The sequence below is a fragment of the Rhinolophus sinicus genome, linkage group LG02 (assembly GCF_036562045.2).
Source record: "Rhinolophus sinicus isolate RSC01 linkage group LG02, ASM3656204v1, whole genome shotgun sequence".
Lineage (NCBI taxonomy): Eukaryota > Metazoa > Chordata > Mammalia > Chiroptera > Rhinolophidae > Rhinolophus > Rhinolophus sinicus.
Window position 1 is genome coordinate 3,299,043 of NC_133752.1, and position 15,449 is coordinate 3,314,491.

Below are 15,449 nucleotides of genomic sequence, written 5' to 3' on the forward strand. Positions count from 1 at the left end.
AAGAGCAAGGGGGAGCAGGGTGGGCATTTAGAGATGTGTGTGGCAGCCAGAAAGCCCAAGCCCATCACACGAGGAAGGGCGGGGACATGGCGGTTATAGAGGGGGCCCATTCCATCCTGCCGATGCAGATTTGGCAAATAAAATACCGCACCCACAGTTACATCTGGACTCAGACAACAGATTATTCGGGCAGTTTCTCAGCATAAGTATGCCCCATACGGTACTTGAATGCAAAGTTCAAATATACGACAAATAATTTTTTTAGTGTAAGTACATCCCAAGCATGACATGGGACATCCTTACACTAAAAAAAGTATTCGTTGTTTATTTGAACTTGAAATTGAACTGAGCGTGCTGTATTTGATCTGGCAACCCCAAATGAGTTGGTCAAGCTAGGTCTAACCCCCACACCTCCTGCCAGCAGCTTCTGTCTTTGCCAACAGCAGTCCAGTGTGCAGGGACTCTCGTGGTGACTGCTGTGTCACTACCTCCTCAAGAAGAACTGTTATCAGTTCCAGCGGCGGGATTCTAGCAAGTTCCAGGGCTGAGGAGGTGAGGCCACTAAAAAAACAGCATCTTTGTGACCCCCCCTCGCCACCCCCTCATGATCCGGCCGGGGGAAACGAACAGGACAGAGCTCGTGGGTGGCTCCAGGCACCTCCAGCCCCGGCTCCATTCTGCCCTCGAGAACTGGGAAGGGAGACATGATTTGGCAGAATCAGGAGCAGACAATCACGTCTAATTACCATCACTCCAGCCTCCGTGCTCCCCAGCAAATTAGAGTTTATCCTTCATTCCAACTGACACCCTGGATGGGAGCACGTTATGTATCAAACAAATTACAAATCCCCAGGAAGGGCTCCTCGCGGTGATCTGCTGCTAAAACATTTTTTGCAGAAGTAAAACCTGATTAGGAGAACACCTCTGGTGTCCCCATCTTCCAGCCCTTCCTCCTGAGCACGTGAACCGTTCGTGCTCAGGCCCAGTGTCAGAGGACGGAGGCACCTTCCCCACCGGTGCTGTGCTCTGGGCTCTGACACCAGGTTCCCCAGACACCAACCCCTGCTCTCTGGGATCATGACCACAGCCCAGAGCATGGAGGCTCCGTGGGCTCGGGCCGGGCCGCTCGCCCAGTCCCTGCCCTTGGAGGGGCTGGAGCTGAAATTAGAACCCATGTCCACAGCGTGGAGAATGGACTCCTTTCCATGACACCAGAGCTGCCTGTCCAACCACAGACGAGGGAACCTAGGTGGCGACCCTGGGTCCCACGATCCCAGGAACGGCATCCATCTTCCCAGGGCTCTCTGACAGGATGGATGCAGGAAGCATCCACTGTTAACCCTCTTTGGCAAATTCTTGGGCTCTTCTCCTCAAAGACAAAGAAATCAGACAGTTCCTTCTTTTCTCTTGTTGCCTGTCATGCAGGGCGGCCTACAGGGTCTCAGCTCTCACTCCCACATAAGAACACAGGATATGGTGAGGCCAAAAAGGAACACCCACGGAGCCATAGAAAGGGGAGTCACACCACTATAGTTTCACAGGAAACAGGATCCACATGACCTGCAACCTGCTGTCCGCTTCTCTGTCAACCAACCAACCTCACTTGCTAACTGCAATCCGCCGTGTTAAGTGCAATCCGTGCTTGCAGGCTCAGCCACCATCTTCCTGCTGGCCCCCATTTTCTGCCAGCGTAGTCACGGCAGTTATATTAGTGGCCAATGGCTCACTGGTTACAGCTGATGGCCAACTAGCCACAGCTGATGGCCATGCAATCACAGTTGATGGCTACTTACTACCTGAGCCAGCACCTTTCCACATGAGGGTGAAAGCCTGGAAACTGCACTCCTGGCTCTGTCCCCACATTGCCTTTGCTGACATCCGAAAGGGCAAAGTGGCCTTTTTTAGGTCCTCTTACCCAAAACCCCTGCTTTCTACTTCACAGGAAGGAAACTACATGCAAGGGGCTTAACCCGCTGCCACATAGGTCAGGCCCCAGTTCGTGCAAGGCCCTTCTTACAGCCAAACCTGTCCTCTTTAAGTTCCTTCACAGTCGGAGGCTGTGACTGGCCAGCCGGTCACTAAGGGCCAGCCGGCAGGACAGCAGCCTGGGGCCACCTTGCATCTGGGGGAGGCACAGGGGCAGGAAGATACACAGTAGAAGACAATCAGGAAGAGACAGAAAGAGAAGCACGGCTTTGTGAGGGTGATGGAGGGCGGCTCGTGTCAGGCCCTGAGGGTTCCACTTAGGGCAGCTGTCCTCAGGGGCAGGCACCCCTTACCCAAAGGATGTTGGGGCACCTCACGGCCACAGCTCCGCCCCGTCCCTTGTCGCTGGCCCCACCCCCTCTGCAGAAGTCCAGAGGCTGACAATGTGTCCCCATTGGGCCCCTGCAAGTGGGGAACAGAAGGGGGGCTCCCTTAAACTGACGGCAGCGGGTGGGGCACAAAGACACGCCCCGCAGAGAGTGGGGGCGGAGGGTCAGGCAGAGAAGCAAAGGAGGGACGTGACGTCAAGAGAGTCTCTTGAAAGCAAGAGAAAGGGCCACCTGCGTGGGGAGGTGACAAGAGGACCCTGCCCAAGAACAGACAGAATTGCGTCCCCACTCCCTGGAGAGCCCAACAAGCTCCAAGCAGTGGGCGCCGCTGTGTAGATGCCCCACGAAGAGGAGGCTGTATCCTGAGTACAGGGCAATGGGCGGGTTGCAGCAGGAGCTGTGCCACTCGGCCAGGAAGCGGCCAGGGGGCGTGGCCTGCTCAGCTCCAACCCAGGGAGGCTGTGTGGCACCGGGGCTGGGGGACAGGGAGCCACACACTCCAGACAGGGTGCAGGACGTGGCAGGAGCTGGATTCAAGCACACCCACCACACCTGGACAGCAGTTCACTTACCCAAACGCATGACAACACGTGCTCCTCCCGAGGCTGTTCCAGGCCCAGCTTCCAACCCCCCACACACCCCCCTTGTGTGCACACACTTACATGCACACACTTACATGCACACAGTTACACGAACACACACTTATATGCAAACACATGCACACATATATGTTTGCACACTTACATGTGCACACTTTACACACATGCACACACTTACAGGCACACACTTACGTGCATGCACACTCCCCCTCATGCCCAGGAGCAACCAAGCTGTTCTGGGCTGACAGCGCCACTCTGTGGCCTAGAGAAGGACAACTGCCTCCTTTGGGCGCCAGCTGCCTTCCTACGCAAGGGCCCTGAAATCTGAGAGCAGCGTGGCAATATACCTGTACTTGATAAAAAGAATCAACTCAGCCTGGATTTGGTTTTATCGAAGATAAAGAACACCGCTGGTAACATCGAAAGCCTTCCGGGGTACCCGGAGGTCCCCTTCAGACCGCTCGCAAAGCCTTCTACCTCCATCACCTCTTCTAATTAAATCTGGGTTTCCCAAAGCATCCGAAATTAATAAAATCATCGTTTATTCTTCAGAGTGCATCTGGTTCACTGAACAGTCATATTACAGTAATTTCAAATTGCCTCCACAAACAGCGTCCTCATTCCCACCATGATTAAATGGAAACTTGTCTCTCTATTGCCAAAGCATCAGAAAAAGCATTGTTTCTGAAAGAAAAGGCTTTTCACTTCTCAGATGACAGACACTGAACAATACCCTCAGTCCACAACCCATTAGTATCTTTAAAACTCCTGAACATTCAGGTACCATGTACTTTCACTTGCTCATTCTCTAATTCAGAAGCAAAAGAGACCCAAAACATCACACTGCAGGTGGCTCATGGTGCAAATCTCAGAGACACCCAGAGATGGAGCGTGTAAACGGACCGCAAAGCTCCCTTCCTTGGCCCAGCACTGTGCTGGTTCCAGAAAGCTTTCTTACGCATGATCCGATTTGAACTCCTGCAACACCCCTGAGTTGGGTGCTATTATTCCCACTTTACAGAAGGGACAACGGAGGCTCAGAGACCGACACACAGGACTGCACACTCCAGGGTACAGAATCACATCTGCTCTCCTCACAACCACATCCAGGCCACCAAGCACAACACCTGGCCCATAGCAGGTACTCAGGAAAATCGCTGAATAAATAAATGAGTAAAAGAAAACAGAAAGCATTAAATGCCATTGTCGGACCCCAGACCCAGGCCTCAAATTGCTCCCTGGCTCCAACTTCATTGGGACAGACGTGAGCGGTGTCTTGTCAGAGGAACGAGCAGGGGTCACTGCGGATGCCTGAGAGTGGACCGGGGTTGTCCTCTGAGAGGTGCTGTGTGGACGTGACTGGAAAGCCACCAGCAGAACGAGGCCGTCCTTTAAGAACACGATAAAAATGGTATAAAGCAGGACTCCCTCTGGATTCTGAGCTTTCACTGGGCATTTGGAAAAGGGTGTCTATTTTTACTACCATCAGTTTTGTTAAAGTTGGATTTACTAAAGAAGACGAAAATTACCCACATTATCTGCTGCTTGTCAGAAACTTCACATTTCGATTTCCACTCTTGGCTGGACTGGAAACCCCAAACCCCTCCTGCTGTGGCTAAAAATAGCCACCCACAACCTAGCGGTGGCCACAGATGCCAACGTCTTCAGGACGGCTGGACTGTTCCACGGGTCCCCCACTCGTCCCAGGTGAGCGGTCTTATTCCCCCAAGGGAGACGTGAGTCGGCATGAAAAAGTGAAAAACACAGTTAACAGACTATTCGCAACGACTAACTGCTAGACAACATATGAGGGACCCACGCCACGCTCAGCCCCCGGCTCCCTCCCCTCCCACCACTGGACTCTGCTGGTCCTCACACAGCGACACTCTCCTGCCTCAGGGCCTTTGCACTTGCTGTCCTCCCTGCCTTATGGCTCATTCCCTCAGGATTCCTCAGAAGCCACCTTTGCAGCGAGTGCCCCTCTGACCTCATACCTAACATTTCATTCTCCCCCTCTCCCGCTCTATTTTCTCCATCACACACCGCACACTAGTGGATGGATGGGCATGTACGTTTACTCACTGTGTGTTCACACACACCCCTTCCCCAGTAGCACGCCGCAGAGACGAGACCTTGGTGTCATTTGTTTCCTGCTCTATAGCCAGCACCTAGAACAGTGTCCGCGCACAACAGGTGCTCGGTAAAGACTTGTGAACGTGTTCAAACTCTTTCAGGCCTCAGCGATACTTACAGCTGATGGTCCACAGGTGTTTACACCTGTCTGCAAATCCAAATCTAGCACTAGCAACGTGACTGCACAGGGCTCACCTACCACGAGAGCGGCCCTTGGAATCCATACGGGCGCTGTCTCACCTTTGCAGTGAACTGCACCTGCCCCACTAAGGCTCCACCCACAGAGCGCTCATCAATGTGGCCCTGAAAAACCCCGAGAGGCACAGCCAGTCCCTGTGCCCAACCAGGGCCTGGCCTCGCAAGGGCCACCCCAGCAGCCCAATGGGACTCACCCAGACGCCGACCACCGCCCTCCCCTGGAAGCTGCCCCCTCAAGGGCCCTGGCTACCCAGACACTTCCCTCTAGTTGCCCTGGTGAGGGCTTCCCGCCACCCCACCTGTGTTCACAGCACCAGAGCAGCCTCCTGCAGAAATGCTGGTGGCCCAGAGCCAAAGCACAGGCCTTGAGGCCAAGGGGCCCCTGACCCTCTGTGTGACCGTGGGCAAGTGGCCACCCCTCTCGGAGCCTTGTTGCTTGCTCTGGAAAATGAGTCGTAACAGTTCCTGCCCCAGACGTCTGCTCTGAGGATTATGTAAGCGCTCACAGGGGAAGAAGAGGCCAGCCAAAGGGATGAGCCCAGCTTCTCCCGCTGCAGCCGAGAACACACCAAGCACAGGCTGGGGCAGCAGGCACGGTGAGCGCAGGCGTGTAGGCTGGACCGTGCGTCACAGCGGGAAGGGGGGGTGCTCCCCACGACTGGGGCGCTCCTCCCACCTATCCTGCTGCTGAACCCCATGCACAGGCGAGGACACTGAGGCTCAGAGAGTAACTGCCGGAGGGAGACGGGAGGCAGAACAGGGACCGACTCAGTGCTCGGCCCTCCCTGCCGGGCCCAGCGCAGGCCACACTCCCCACCACTCACCACTGGCCTCCAGGTCCCGCCTGCACCCGTCTCCTCTGCAAGGCCTTCCTCAGCCCCGCCAGAGCGGTCACTGCCCCTGAGCATGTGCCCTGACTTGTGGCTGCCATGGACAGGCCGCCTCAAGGGCCAGAGCTTGGGTGGCCCTTTATCAGATAGCTGGAGAGGGCAGCAAGCCACGCCAAGGGCACCTAGTGCCACAGAGTTCAGCGAACATGAACTGAGCTCCTACCGCGTGCCAGGAACCATGAGAACTAGACACGGCAGCCCAGGGAGTACCTAGAGGACCGTGGCCAAGGGTGTGTGCCTGGACTCCACAGCCCACAGCTGGAGGGTGACGCTAGGGTCTTCTCCAAGCTTCGGCGGCCCCATGGCAGGCACTGTCTAAGCCCCGGGGCTGCACTGCCACACTGCCACCCGAGATTCCCTGGAGAGGCCACTATGCACGGCTGCCCGGCAAGAGTACCCCACAGGATGTAACTCAAGCCATGCATTCTTCCTAAAAAAGAGAGACCATTACACTGACAACGGCTGTCAACTTCTCAGAGATGCAGCACCTCCCTTACTGCTGCAGCAAAATAAGCCAGCTTGAGGGGGAGGGGAGCAAGGATGGAGGCTGCGTTCCTGCACCAGCACAACTAGCACTGTCGCCCTCAGCCCTGGGCAGCTTGAAATCAGGTCAAGCTATCAAAGGAATCAATACATATAAGGATGATGGACAAACCTGCCACTTCAGTGACAGCACTGGGTCATCTTTCTTGCTGGAAATCTACGTCTTCATCCATCTCCCCAGCACCTGGGGAAAAGGGGCGGCAAGTCTGGGGACTCGGGGAGATCCCCTGTCCCCAGCGCTCCCTTTCCCGTGCCCAGAACTGCAGGGCGCACAGGCCCACCCACTCACAGCACACAGCCCACAGCAGAGGTCCTCTCCCACCTCTTTCCACCCTGCCCCTGAGGTCCAGCCACTTGATTTTACAGATGAGGAAACCAAGGCCTAAGAAGGAAATGGGACAGTGTCGGACACTTTACTCTCGGATCCTCATAACTGTCTGTGCTGATGCCCATTTTACAGATGGGTAAAACTGAGTCACGCAGAAGCAAAGACTTGCCTGAGGCCTTGGCAGGCAGAGCCAGGGACGCAAACGCAGGAAAGATGGCTGCAGTTGGCTCCGACTCACCTGGAAAGCAGCCTCAACTTACAAAAAGGGGGAACCACGCTAATACTATCTGGGGTCTCTAAGACACCCCGTTTGGGAAGTGTCCACCATGTGGCAACCACCAGCCTCATTCCCAAGTCTTCCTCCAGTGCACCCACATGGCCACCCCCACACCCTGAACCCAGGGGGTGCACCTCACTGACACCGGAGCCCTGGCCTGGGGTGTGAGTCATGTAACAGCCTCGCGGGGCTGCTGCGGAGGCTTGCAGGTGATGCACTGAAGGTCTCTGTCTGCCCGCCATGGAGCAGGTGCTCAGCAACGGCCAGAAGACCCTGTCACGGTCACCCCTAGCTCACAGGCCTCCTGTCCCCTGTGGCTTCTGCAGATCAAGTCCATGGTGGGTGGGCCAGCTCTTGGGCCCATCCCTCACAGCACACACCCAGACCTTCCCCGTGTGACTCCTCTTGCCTGGGTGCCCCCCTTCTGCAGGCCCTGGGGACACCTTCTCTCATCTGCCTGCCGGGTGGAGTCATACCTCTCTTTGGCCTATGTACTTCCACCAGGGGGCAGTGGTTAAGTTTCAGGCTCTGACCTCAGACTCCTGGTTTTAGATCCCACCCCAGCTGCTCTCCAGATGCGTAACCCAGGCCCAGACCTAGCCTCTGGGTTCCTCAGTTTCCCCCATCTGTAAAATGGGGATGATAAGAAGAGTGCTGGCCTGGTGGGGCTGTCATGAAGATGAACCGACCTGTCCCATGGAAAGCACCAGCCCAGAGCCTGGCAAAGCAGCAGCAAGCTTTGGTGAAGGTTACCGCTATTGCCACACCCAACACTCTGACTGCCCGCCATGCAGCAGTGTCTCCATGGGACCCAACACTCCCCAGGGGCACGGATGTGCAGAGCCTTGTCCACTCCGGACCTTGACACCCAGTGCCCGGCCCCCATTGGTGCTGACAGCCCTCCACTAAGTGGACTGGAACTCAGCATCCTGGCTTGCCCAGGGCTCCCTGTCCACAGATGGGGATACCCCACAGTGTCCTTCCCCACGAATGAGGGACCCATGGCTCCGTGCCCCCGGGCAGGGGCCCCACAATGCTCCCTGGCAGGATGGGGAAGAGGCAGGTGTCTGCACAGCACGCACCGCCCACAGGAATGTGAGCAGCTGGCTCGGTGGGAGCCCCACCGCCTACGGCTTCATTGAAATGTTGGAGCAGAGCAGGAGTGTAAAGGTCACGGACTGCGAGGCGTGGCGGGGAAGCAAATTAAGAGCTCAGGACCAGAACCAGGGGGCTGTAGAGATGATGAAAAGAATGAGTCTACCACCCCAGGCCACCGTGGGGAGCGACATAATGAGGCCAGCACGCCATGACTCGCTGGCTAACTAGCACTCTGCAGTGGCCCCGCGGCGGGGCCCATGGAGGGCAGGGCCCAGGCTCTGGGCGGCTTCTGGAGGAGGAGCTCACCTGGGAACAGGCACTGCAGTGATGTGGAGACCTGCTGGGTGTGTGTGTGTGTGAGTGTGTGAGTGTGTGTGTGAGTGTGTGTGTGTCTGAGTGAGTGTGTGTGTGACTGTGTATGTGAGTGTGTGTGTGTGTGAGTGTGTGTATGAGTGTGAGTGTGTGTTTGTGTGAGTGTGAGTGTGTGTATGTGTGTGAATGTGAGTGTGAATTGTGTGAGTGTGTGTATGTGTGAGTGTGTGTGGGCGTGTGTGTGTGAGTGTGTGTGTGAGCATGTGTTTGTGTGAGTGTCTGAGTGTGTGTGAGTGTGTGTATGTGAGTGTGAATGTGTGTGAGTGAGTGTGTGAGCATGTGTGTGTCTGAGTGTGTGTGAGTGTGTATGTGAGTGTGTGTGAGTGTGAGTGTATGTGTGAGTGTGAGTGTATGTGTATGTGTGTGAATGTGATTGTGAATGTGTGAGTGTGCGTGTGTGAGTGAGTGTGTGTGGGCGTGTGTGTGTGTGAGCGTGCATGGGTCATGTGTGTGAAACACGAGGGCACGCTCACCACAGCCGGCCACCACTGTCCACCATGGACCGTCTGCCTGTAATGCCCGGCTCTTTCAGCTCCAGCTCCTTGAGTCGTGAACTAACCAGCAATGAGCATGTCCTTCAGTTATAACGGACGCTGGTGATTTTGGCCATAAGGAGACCCAGAAGCCGAGAAACAAAACCAGGAAAAGCCTAGAGGCTGTCTCTTCCTGGGGTCTTTGAGGACGTGGAGCAGGTGTGCCACCCACGCTAACCCCCCAAACAAGTAGGGCCTGGCTGTGAACTCCTGACCAGGAAGACCCCCTCCCACCTCGGAGCCAGCAGGTCTCAGCCTGAGCGACTCTGTGAAAGCCGGGACAGATGGCGGTCTGGATTAGAGGGTCTGGGGGAAGGGCCGCTGCTCTTCCTTATCTTACGCGGCATCTAGCAGGCTGTCAGCGTGCCCCAGAACCACAGCCTGCGCCCTCCACCTGTCAGGAATAAATCCCACAGTAAATTTTCCTGCTGGGCCGTCCCAAACATCACGATCTAACCCTTCAGCAAACAGGCTGCACCAGCCATCAGCTCTGGTGCATGTGCAGTATTCGACACGGCTCCATCACCTCCTGCCCTGGACCCCTCTGCTAGGAGGACACATGGGGGCTGAGTAAGGCCAGGCTGGGGGGTCAGATAGACCTGGGTTTAAATCCAGACTCTGCCTGGGGCTTTAGGACCTTGAACATATGGCCTCCGCAGGCCTCAGCCATAAGGAGGTGAGTGACGGCTGCCTTGGGGCTGGGAAGTGGAAACGGGACCTGCGACAGTACGTACTCCACACAGTGACAGCGCAGCTTCTGACCCTCCTCACACGATGGAGCCATAACCGCAGACTCAGAGGCCGTCGGCTGTGGGGGTTGCTTTGGGGTTCACCAGCCACAGCCATGATTTCTCACCATGGTGGTTTTCAAACATGGCCCCCAATTCTTTGACTCTGCTGCCACTGGAAGATGAGGCGTGTGTTCCCTTCCCCTTGAACCTGGCCAGGCTTCTGACAGGTTGGCTGTGGAAGTGACACTGAGTGACTCCCGAGGCTGCGGCCTGAAAGGCTATGGGGCCTCCGTCTCCTGCAGGAGCCCCACGCTGGAGCCCTGGACCACCACAAAGCAGACCCACTGCTCGGCAGCCACCATGCCGGGAGGAAGCCCCAACCAGGTCCATGGGCGAAGAACACACGGAGAAGCCCTGAGAACTCACGAGGAGAGAGGCATCTGCATAGCCCCCAGTGGGCCAGCTACAGCCCCCAACTGGCTGCAACCACGTGCGGGAGCTCAAGCCAAGGCTGTCCCCACTCTGCTGTTTGGGGACCACAGGGGGTGACAGGGCACCCCATTTCGGCTCTTCCCAGAACCGAGCACACACCCAGTCCCACCCCAACAACTCCCGGGCTGGCCGGCCCACACTGGTTCAAACCACCAAGCGAGGAAAGGTCAAGGAGATGACGCAACAAACATTCCTGCCATGCTTTGTGTACGGCCACATGCTAATGTCGTTACTCCTTTCAACTCAGCAGACAGTGGCTGCAGCCCATTCTGAGCCGACAGCAGTGCCACACAAAGATGGAGAGGCCTTGGCTCTTGCTGTCCAGAGTTCTCAGCCTGGTGGGGTAGACACAGAAGTCAAGGAACCGTGACAGCCAGGTAGAGGCCACCAGTGATAAAAACGTGTGTGCAGCAAAGCACTGGTGTAAGCAATTCTGTCCAGAGGAATCAGGAAAGACCTCACAGAGGAGGCAATACCTCATTTGGGTTTTGAAGGATGAACAGGAGTCTGACAACATGTTTTGTATAATTGGATCATATTCTCCCTCAGTCCCTCTCTTTGAAGCATTTTATGAAGCATAGCGTTCATACATCACTCCCCATATGGTGGAGGGAACACCGGTCTGTTTGCCATCATTTAGAGGAAACACCAAAGCAAAGATGTCAAATGTCTTGCCTGAGATAAAGGTCACTGATGAAGAAAAGGACATAACGAAACTCAGTGTCCTGGGATCAGCCCATCTGGCCCCCGGGGAGCTGCTGGGACAGGATGGCAGCCTCAGGACTATCCTGGAAGTGGAGGAGAGGGAAGGGAGCGGCGGGAGAGGGGGAGGGGCGGGATGCCCTCCAGTCCCTCCTGGTTTCACGCCTCCGCCTCCCACCAGCACAACAAGGTACAGGCAGGAGACGCTGCCCAAAGCACAAGACCAAAGGCAGGATTTTAGGAGCAGAAAAGACAGCAGCCTACAGCTGCTGGTGCAGGTGCATGCACCTGCGAGCAGAGCCCCACCTCGCCTCATCCCCTCCACTATCACAAATCACGGAAACGTAATCCCGTGTCCCCCATTGGTGTCTTGAGGGCACATGTACCTTCACACTCGAGAAGAGCTAGGCCAGAGGAGGCAGTTTTAGGGGAGAAAAATCAAATGCTGTCAGACCTGACTTACCTACCCGCTCAGCCAGGCTCCCTGGGGCTGAGCCCCGAGGTTCCCTAACCAGCTGGCTCCTGTCCTCCCAGCAGGTGGGTCTGAATCAGCCCTGGAGCCAGCATGCCGGCCACCGCAGCCTTCCCCCACCAGCCCAGGGACCAGCGTGGGCAGCAGTCACACTCCCTTTGCACATCTCTAGTACTGTGCTGATACAATTAACAAAAACCAAATCAAACAGCCCTTGAGTTCCTACTCTGCCTGGCAGGTGTCGGTAACCCACTGAACAGATGAGAAAACTGAGGCCGACCTCACACGCTGAGTGAATAATAGAGCTTTTGTGAATAATGGCGCAGCGAATAATTCGTGTACACGTGTGGACTGCAGACAGGTTTCCATTTCTATTGGAGACACACACACGCGCACACACACACACACACACACACACAAGCACAAGTACACAAGCACACAGCCCTAGGAGTGAAACTGCTGGGCCGTGTGCCACTGCCCTTCCAGGTCCCCGTGTGCTGAGCCCGTCCCCACGCAGACACCCCTGCCCCACCCCAGCCTCGGGCGCCGGGGCCTATGCCCCCCGCACCGTTCCCTGCAAGTCAGTGTCTGTTCTGCACAGCACTTCCGCCCTCTGCACCTGCTCCCCTGACTTTAGGTTGTGTCCCTGCCCCTGCATTGTACATACGAGCTCCACGAAGGCAGATGTGTGTCACTCGGCTGTCACTGACTGCCACCACCTAGCACGCGTCCAGGCTCTCAGGGGACACGCAATACCTAAGTGCTTAACTTAATGTAGTTTCACTCACTTCCCCATGTCTCAGTGAAGTGCCTCTGCTTCCAGGAAGCCTGCCCAGATAAGCTGCCCCTCATCCGCCCCAGCAGCCCTGCCAGGTGTTTACTTAGCCATCTGCTCACTGGACTGAGGGCTTCTGGAAGGCAGGGCCTGTGTCTCTCTGTGTCCCACACCCGGGCCTGGTGCATTGCAGGTGCCAGGTGACACCACCGGTCCCCCTGACGTCACTCCAGTGGCAGGCAACTTGGGGTGATTCTCACCTGCCCCTCAATTCATTCCCTGCTCTCACACACCTTGAATTGGCAGGGCCCTGAAGGTAACCCAGCCACACAGGAAGTCACTACCACCTTCTCTGATTCCTCTGCTCGCTCTGCCTGAGAAAGGACTCTCCCACTGGAGAACTCAGTCCACGTCCACCCCACTGGCACCCACTCAGGACATCTGAGGCCGGTCCCCGCTTCTTTATGACAAGTGCCTGCAGGAGATTCTGCCACACACCAACGTTTGGATACCAGTCAGCAACTCAGGGAATAGAAAAGAGGTGGTATTTGCCCACGAGAACTTGGTGACATCTGGTCAACCCCAGGGGGTGTGGCCAGCTCTGTATGAAGGACAGCCCACGTGATTCGATGTTTAATTGGGCACGTCCATTGAGCTGACACGTTTGCCCACGTAAGTAATTAGGATTTATTAAACAGCATTCTGCTTATTAAGGCTTTCTTCCCCCTCTCTGACAAATCATCAGAGCATTACTTTGTTTTGAAAAATCATTTCTTTTTTTAAAAAAACTGTGTGGGTGCCACTTAATTAATCATTTACTTCCTATAGAAACTTGGAAACATAATAGGACATAAGTGTGTAATGGGCTGCAACAGTGTGTTGGAAATCTCACACAAATTCACCCCTAAATCAGCTCTCACTGCAGCAACCAGCTCACACTTGGGAAGAAGGCTGAACACTGTGCAGAGGCCGCTGCAGGGCGTGGAAATGGACCCAGAGCACTAACCCAGGGGTCTGCAGGGGGCCTGCCAGAACTGGGGATCGCACACTCACGCCAGACAGCAGCCCCCTCCCTTGCCTTGCCTGAGTCAATCTCTCCTATCTCAATGGACACTGAATAGATACTTCCCGAAAAAGTTTGAAGGGACACCAAAGTCTTGCCCTGCCTGGGACATACCCATTGCCCTTTGATTTAGGAAAACAGGCCTCTTCCTTGTCTCTCTGTCAGTCCTTCACCACTCATTTCTTTTCTTCAATTGTTTCCTGAGGCCCTACAACGTAGCAAGCCTTAAAGTAGATATTAGGGTGCAGCGACGAAGCAGACAGGCCCCTGTTCCCAACACAGCACCCTCCCATGCCAGGAAGTGGCACCAGGACCATGTGGACTGGTCACCTACGGCCCCCAGGCCTCGGTCTCTGCTTCAGGAGCTGGGAGAACAGCACCGAGCTGGCTCTCCTTCATACCTGGCGGCCTCCCCCATCAGACCTGCCACCACACCGGGAGGGGGGAGCCAGACCTCAGAACCTGCAGCCTCAGCCCAGTTCGAGCCACATCAGCCCAAAGGGCGGCCAGCAGGGGCCGGTGTTTTAAACTGTGTGTACTTTTGATGGAACTACTTCTGAAATCCAATCCACAATTCAGTCGCGTGAGCCAAACACGTCCTTATTTCACAGGCACACATAAGCATCAAGGTGAACGCGTGTGGAGGCCCAGACGGCCTGGGACGAGGTGGCCGCTGAGGACAGGGCTGCTCCTGCCTCCACATCCGGCCAGTCTGCCTGCAGGGCCTCCTGCCTCCCCTCCAAAGTCCCGACCCAGGACCGTGGTTCTCACACGCGGCTACAGGTTAGAAGCACCAGACGCCTCAGGTTCCCTGGTGGGTCCCCAGCAGCAGACATGCTAAAGCCAAGTTAGAGGCCCTGGGTCTGTGGGACTTTGGCACCTGGCCCGGTGCCATGTGACACCTCAAACTTAATGGGGTCCTGCAGTGTGACACTCTCCCTGCCTTCGGAGAGTTACTGTTTCTGATACACACACACACACACACACACACACACACACACAGAGTAAACAGACAAAAAGATAAGCCAAATACAAACTGCATAATATAATTAAGGAAAGAAGCAGAAGGCACAGGTGGAGGGCACAGGACACATTTAAGGAGGGTGACCTTTGCTGAGAAGGTCCCCAAAGTGACAAGGAATTGAGCAAAGAGCCTTGCTGGGACACAGTCTCTGAGGAGGGAGGGTAGTGAGTGGACATGGCACCGGGGCAGGCAGAGCGTGTGGGGCAGCGAGTGGACATGGCACCGGGGCAGGCAGAGTGCGTGGGGCAGCGAGTGGATGTGGCACCGGGGCAGGCAGAGCGTGTGGGGCAGTGAGTGGATGTGGCACCGGGGCAGGCAGAGTGTGTGGGGCAGCGAGTGGACATGGCACCAGGGCAGGCAGAGCATGTGGGGCAGCGAGTGGACGTGGCACCGGGGCAGGCAGAGCATGTGGGGCAGCGAGTGGACGTGGCACCGGGGCAGGCAGAGAGTGTGGAGCAGGGAGGTGGTGTGGCACGCAGCGGGGTGAGTGGGGGCCACACAGGGTGTGAATTTTGTCTCAAGGGCATGGAAGCCCCAGGACGGTGTGTGCCAGATGTGAACGTGGGTGGATGTGTGTGGATTAGAGACAAGCCATGGCTTTCCTTGTGGCCTAGATCACAGTATCAAAGGGCTACCTGATTGACCTTTGTCATCACGTTCCCACTGGCAGCGGAGACTTGAAAACATACCCAGGGTATGGGAGCGACCTTCAGTTAAATTCAGAAAAGGTATCAAATCATGTTTAAATTCCCCAATCTCATATTTCCATCCATACACTGAGCAAAGAGGAAACGAATATGCATTATGTTTAACAAGGCACAGCATTTTAAATGTCTCTAATCTCTTGAGAGAGGAACTATTTCAGGGGGCTGAAGCCCATATCTATAATTAATATCTATGACAA

At 55.7% G+C, this 15,449-nt stretch overlaps 1 protein-coding gene across 2 annotated transcripts in view; it reads right to left on the minus strand.

Annotated features, from left to right (window-relative positions):
- The window catches only part of SORCS2 (sortilin related VPS10 domain containing receptor 2), a 387,174-nt gene that overhangs the window by 354,538 nt on the left and 17,187 nt on the right, over positions 1-15,449 (minus strand). The window lies entirely within an intron of this gene.